Source organism: Solanum lycopersicum, chromosome 12 (genome assembly GCF_036512215.1).
Source record: "Solanum lycopersicum chromosome 12, SLM_r2.1".
In the NCBI taxonomy this organism is placed as follows: Eukaryota; Viridiplantae; Streptophyta; class Magnoliopsida; order Solanales; family Solanaceae; genus Solanum; species Solanum lycopersicum.
The window spans coordinates 55,596,508-55,603,577 of record NC_090811.1 but is presented as its reverse complement, the minus strand read 5'-3'; positions in this window follow the sequence as shown (position 1 = coordinate 55,603,577).

The window sequence follows — 7,070 nt, the reverse complement described above, 5'->3', positions numbered from 1 at the left end:
AAAAGGGATGAGTTCATGAGCCTAGAGCAAGGTAGGATGTCAGTCAATGCATATGAGGCTAAGTTTCGTGCACTATCCAGATATGCCACGCAACTTTGTTTCAGTCCACAAGAGAGGATTCGCCGGTTTGTGAAGGGGTTGAGGTCAGAATTGCGGATTTCGGCCTTACAGATAGCGGCAACGGCAAAATCCTTCCAAGAGGTGGTAGACTTTGTGATAGAAGTGGAAGGAATGAAGCCAGACGACTTCACCCCGACATCGACATCAAAAAGGTTTCGAAAGGGAGGTGAGTTTAATGGTGCTTACACTAGAGGACAGGGTTCCGGAAGTTACTCAGTCCGACCAATTCAGTCTTCACTACAGACTGTAGTTGGGGGTCCACCTCCGACCGGTCAACACTTCTCTGAGAGACCTATGCATGAACCCAGAGAGTGCTATGGATGTGGGGAGATTGGACATATTAAGAGATATTGTCCAAAACAGAGTTACAGACCTCCAAATGTTAGAGGTAGAGGTGGTCATGGCAGAGGCCGTTATTCTGGAGGACGTGGTGGTCGAGGAAATGGTCGTCACCAAAACGACCGAGGTGATGGGCAAACTGGAGCCACTACATCACAACATGGTAGGGGCAACGGACAGACGAACGATAGGGCCCATTGTTACGCTTTCCCTGGGCGGTCTGAAGCGGAGGCATCTGATGCTGTCATCACAGGTAATCTTTTGGTTTGTGATTGCATGGCTTCTGTATTGTTTGATCCTGGATCCACATTTTCTAATGTATCTTCCTCATTTGCTAATGGTCTAACTTTACATTGTGAATTACTTGATATGCCTATTCGTGTTTCTACTCCGGTGGGTGAGTCTATGGTAGTTGAAAAGGTGTATAGGTCTTGTTTGGTGAACTTTGTGGGGAGCAACACTTATGTAGATTTGGTTATCTTAGAAATGGATGATTTTGATGTAATTTTGGGTATGACTTGGCTTTCTCCGCAATTTGCAATTTTGGATTGTAATGCTAAAACGGTGACGTTAGCCAAGCCTGGGACAAATCCGCTAGTTTGGGAGGGTGACTACACTTCCAATCCGGTTCGTATCATCTCCTTTCTTCGTGCTAAGAAAATGGTTAGTAAAGGGTGTTTAGCTTTCTTGGCACATCTCAAGGATGACACTACCCAAGTACCTTCGATTGAGTCGGTTTCGGTAATCCGCGAGTTTTTGGATGTGTTCCTGCAGATCTTCCTGGTATACCACCAGATAGGGATATTGATTTCTGTATTGACCTTGAACCGGGTACTCGCCCCATTTCGATACCCCCTTATAGAATGGCTCCCGCAGAGTTAAGAGAGTTAAAGGCACAACTTCAAGAGTTATTGAACAAAGGCTTTATTAGACCAAGTGCATCTCCTTGGGGTGCTCCGGTTTTGTTTGTGAAGAAGAAGGATGGGAGTTTTCGAATGTGTATAGACTAAAGACAACTAAACAAGGTAACCATAAAGAACAAGTATCCTCTTCCCTGCATTGATGACCTGTTCGATCAGTTACAAGGTGCTTGTGTCTTCTCTAAGATTGACTTGAGATCCGGTTACCATCAATTGAAAATACGGGCAACGGATGTGCCAAAGACTGCTTTTCGAACGAGGTATGGGCATTACGAATTTGTAGTGATGTCTTTTGGTCTTACAAATGCCCCTGCTGCGTTCATGAGCTTGATGAACGGGATTTTTAAGCCATATTTGGACCTCTTCATGATCGTATTTATTGATGATATATTGTTATACTCAAAGAGCAAGAAGGAACATGAAGAGCATTTGAGAATGGTATTGGAAATGTTGAGGGAGAAAAAGCTTTATGCCAAGTTCTCTAAGTGTGAGTTTTGGCTAGATGCAGTGTCCTTCTTGGGGCACGTGGTTTCTAAGGATGGAGTGATGGTGGATCCTTCTAAGATTGAGACAGTGGAGAATTGGGTAAGACCTACTAATATGTCAGAAATAAGGAGCTTTGTTGGGTTAGCTAGCTACTACCGTTGATTTATCAAGGGATTCTCTTCTATTGCTTCCCAATTGACGAACTTGACTAAGCAGAATGTTCCATTTGTATGGTCGGACGAATGTGAGGAAAGCTTTCAGAAGCTCAAGACTTTGTTGACTACCGCACCTATCCTTACCTTGCCAGTAGAGGGTAAGAACTTCATTGTTTATTATGATGCATCCTATTCTGGTTTGGGCGCAGTACTAATGCAAGAGAAGAGTGTGATTGCTTATGCTTCAAGACAATTAAAGGTGCATGAACGTAACTATCCAACTCATGATTTGGAATTGGCTGCGGTAGTGTTTGCATTAAAACAATGGAGACACTATTTATATGGGGTTAAGTGTGAGGTCTACACGGATCATCGTAGCCTTCAGTATGTCTTTACTCAGAAAGATTTGAACTTGAGGCAGAGGAGATGGATGGAACTACTGAAGGACTACGCATCACTATTTTGTATCATCCGGGGAAGGCGAATGTTGTAGCAGATGCTTTAAGTAAAAAGGCAGGAAGCATGGGAAGTCTAGCTCACTTGCAAGCTTCTAGACGCCCACTGGCTAGAGAGGTTCAGACTCTAGCTAATGACTTGATGCGATTAGAAGTAAATGAGAAGGGAGGATTGTTGGCTTCTGTGGAGGCAAGATCTTCCTTTCTTGACAAGATTAAGGGAAGACCGTCTGATGATGAGAAACTGCGAAGAATTCAAGATAAAGTATTGCGAGGGGAGGCTAAGGAAGCACAAATCGATGAGGAAGGTGTTTTGAGAATCAAGGGAAGGGTATGTGTACCCCGCGTCGATGATTTGATCAACACTATTATGACAGAGGCTCATAGTTCAAGGTATTCTATACACCCGGGTGCAACCAAGATGTATCGTGACCTAAAGCAACACTTTTGGTGCAGTAGAATGAAGCGTGATATTGTTGACTTTATTGCCAAGTGTCCAAACTGTCAACAAGTAAAGTATGAACACCAAAGGCCCGGAGGAACACTTCAGAGAATGCCCATTCCGGAATGGAAATGGGAGAGAATTGCAATGGACTTTGTGGTTGGTCTTCCAAGGACAATGGGTAAGTATGACTCCATTTGGGTGATTGTTGATAGGTTAACTAAATCTGCTCATTTTATTTCGGTTAAGGTGACTTACAATGCCGAGAAGTTAGCCAAGATCTATATCTCAGAAATCGTTCGATTGCATGGGGTTCCACTATCCATCATATCAGATAGAGGTACGCAGTTTACTTCTATGTTTTGGAAAACATTGCATGCGGAATTGGGTACTAGGTTGGACCTTAGTACTGCGTTCCATCCTCAGACCGATGGTCAGTCTGAGCGAATGATTCAAGTGTTGGAGGATATACTTCGTGCATGTGTGATAGAGTTTGGTGGTCATTGGGATAGCTTCCTACCCTTAGCGGAGTTTTCATACAATAATAGTTATCACTCAAACATTGATATGGCTCCATTTGAAGCATTGTATGGTAGGAGATGTAGGTCTCCAATTGGTTGGTTTGATGCGTTCGAGGTTAGACCTTGGGGTACTGATCTCTTGAGGGATTCGATGGAAAAAGTGAAGTCTATTTAAGAAAAGCTTCTAGCGGCGCAAAGTAGACAAAAAGAATATGCAGATCGAAAGGTTAGAGACTTAGAGTTCATGGAGGGTGAACAAGTCTTGTTGAAAGTTTCACTAATGAAAGGGGTGATGCGGTTTGGTAAAAGGGGTAAACTAAGTCCAAGGTACATTGGACCATTTGAAGTACTTAAGCGAGTAGGGGAGGTGTCTTATGAGTTAGCCTTGCCTCCAGGGCTGTCCGGAGTACATCCGGTATTCCATGTGTCGATGTTGAAAAGATACCATGGGGATGGAAACTACATTATCCGTTAGGATTCAGTTTTGCTTGATGAGAACTTGTCTTCTGAGGAGGAGCCTGTTGCTATTCTAGATAGAGAAGTTCGCAAGTTGAGGTCAAGAGAGATTGCATCCATCAAGGTGCAATGGAAGAATCGACCGATTGAAGAAGCTACTTGGGAGAAGGAGGCAGATATGCAAGAAAGATACCCACATCTGTTTACAGATTCAGGTACTCCTTTTCTCCCTTGTTTTCCTTCTTGTGATCGTTCGGGGACGAACGACGGGTAAATTGGTATCTATTATAACGACCTGTTTAGTCGTTTTGAGCAACAGACTTCAATTCAAGAAAACAGGCAGAAGCGACGGACCCCACGACGGACCGTCAAGGGCACGACAGACCGTCGCAGGGTCTCGTTTCAAAACACTTAGAAAATCTGATATTGGGTACTGAAAATCGACTCTCTGAACTTCGTAACGGAATGGCAGGACGGACCATCACAAGCGTGACAGACCGTCACAGATTTTTCAGTGGAAATTGAGTCTCTGACCCTTGCGACGACCTGCAGGATGGACCGTCGCAGGCACGACAGGCCGTCGCAGGTTGCGCAATCCCAGTCTGGGTCAGATTTCTGGTTAAGTTTTAAAGGGGCGTTTTGGACTATTCCTGCTATAATTATATATTTCGTGGGTTTATATTAATAACTCAAATTCTTGGGGGTTAAAAGAGGTAACCTTAAGTTAATTAGTGGGGTATTATTGTCATCTTTTATTCTTAATTATATACTAATTAGGGTAAAAGAAAGAGGGTTTGAATAAGAAAATAGAAAGAACGAGTAGAGAGAGAGAGAAACGAAGAGGATAGCAAGGATTTTGAGAAGATAGCTTGTTGATCGCAATTCTTCAGTGGAGGTAGGTTATGGTTTTCATGTTATTCATAGTAAACTCTTAATAGCGAATGATATGTGTTAGTAGTATTGTAAACCTTCTATATGCTTAATTGTATGCTTGCATGAATGATGTGATTATGTAATTGTGAATAAATAAGCATGATGAAGCTATTGAATCCCAAATCTTGAAAAGAAACCCTAATCTACTTTGTTAATGATGATGCCTTGGTATAAAAGAAGGCTTGATGAACGAAAGTGGTGAGATTAGGGGATCGGGTGCCACGTTCCGGTACCAGGATAGAATATGGATCGGGTGTCACGTTCCGACACCAGGATAGAATATGGATCGGGTGCCACGTTCCGGTACCAGGATAGAATATGGATCGGGTGTCACGTTCTGACACCAGGATAGAATATGGATCGGGTGCCACGTTCCAGTACCAAGATAGTATATGAGGATCGGAGTGTCACGTTCCGACACCAGGATAGAATATGGATCGGGTGCCACGTTCCGGTACCAGGATAGAATGAGGATCGGAGTGTCACGTTCCGACACCAGGATAGTATATTGAGGAGCGGAGTGTCACGTACTGACACGAGGGGAATAAAGATAATGAATCTTGAAATATGTTAATATATCAAATCTAATGAACTAAATTCCCAAATGAGTATGAGGAGGAGGTGTGAGTCCTCATTGATGTGTTTGGTGTTGTAACCAAGGGTTATGGTAATTGTAAATGCTGCATGCTAAGGATATTAGTTGATTTTATGATATTGCTTAATACATACTGTTTTCTATTTTGAGTTGGCCGATGATATCTACTCAGTACCCGTGTTTTGTACTGACCCCTACTTTTATTGTTTTCTTCTTGTTTATTTGTGGAGTGCAGCAAATGTGTCGTCATCTTCGACTCAACAGTAACTCAAGTCAGTCTTACTACATCGGAAATTCAGGGTGAGCTAATGCTTCTAGCTTGGACTGTATCTTCTTTTTCAAGTCTTGATGCCTTGAACTTCCGGCATGGACTAGCTTCTTATGTATTTTTAGCTTCTTAGAATACTCTTAGTTTAGTAATTGATCATAGATGTTCTTGTGATGATGACTTCCAGATTTTGGGAATAATAATAGTTATTGATTTTATTAATGAGCTTAAGTCTTCCGCATTACTTTATGTTGATATTACCTTGAAATGTTAAGGTTTAGATTGGTTGGTTCGCTCACATAGGAGGGTAAGTGTGGGTGCCAGTCGCGGCCCGGATTTGTGTCGTGACAAACGAGGTCTTGGGATCTTCAGTCTGCTAGGTAGAGTTACTACCATGACCATATGTCGTAAGACATAAATTCATTCCTTTATATGATCTTTAAATTTTCTCTCTAGTTACGCTTTTCGTAAATGTATCAGACAGATTATCCTTTGACTTTATATAGTCAATTGTGATAATTCCACTAGAGAGTAACTTTCTGGTTGTATTATTCTTATGTCTTATATGAATATACTTTTTGTTTATACATCATGCTCCATGCCGTACATATTGCATCTTGAATATCAAAGTGTATGCATATTGATGTCAAAGATTTGGCCAAAGAAGAACATCTATCAAGAAATTTAGGAGTTTTTCAACTTATTCACCAGTCCTATCTAAAGCATGAAGCTCAGAGATCATTTTAGAGCTAACAATACATGTTTTTTTGGGAATATTTCCAAGAGATTGTTTATCCACCAAGAATAAATACATATCCATTTGTGGATTTTACATCATTTAATCCCATTGATCAAATGTTTATTACTTTATCCCTTCAACATTTCTTAATATTATTATAATGCAAGATTTAGTTTAGAGTAAGTTTTAAATATGTCTTTTCATTGTCATCCAATGAGTTCTATTAGGATAACTCGTTAACTATATTAGTTCATCAATAGTACATGCTACATATATGATCGCACACACTTCTGATATACATCATACTTCCCTATAATCGAGCACAATCCAACTGTAAGTCACTTTTGTTTTCACTCTTTTGAAATGCAAAACTTGCATTTATTGAAGTCTTGACAATATTGAAAGAAAAATGTTTGAACTAGTGAAGTACCTTTTAAGTGCAATGAGACCGTAACAATGCTAAACATTATAGAGTTTTGAGGACTCTTATACCTAAGATCGTATCAACAACTCCAAGATCTTTCATATCAAATTTAATTTCTAGCATACATTAAGTAGAATTTATGTCATTAGTGACTTTAGTGATGATCAACATGTCATCAATATAAAAACAAACAATGGCCTAGTGATTTTAATGTGAA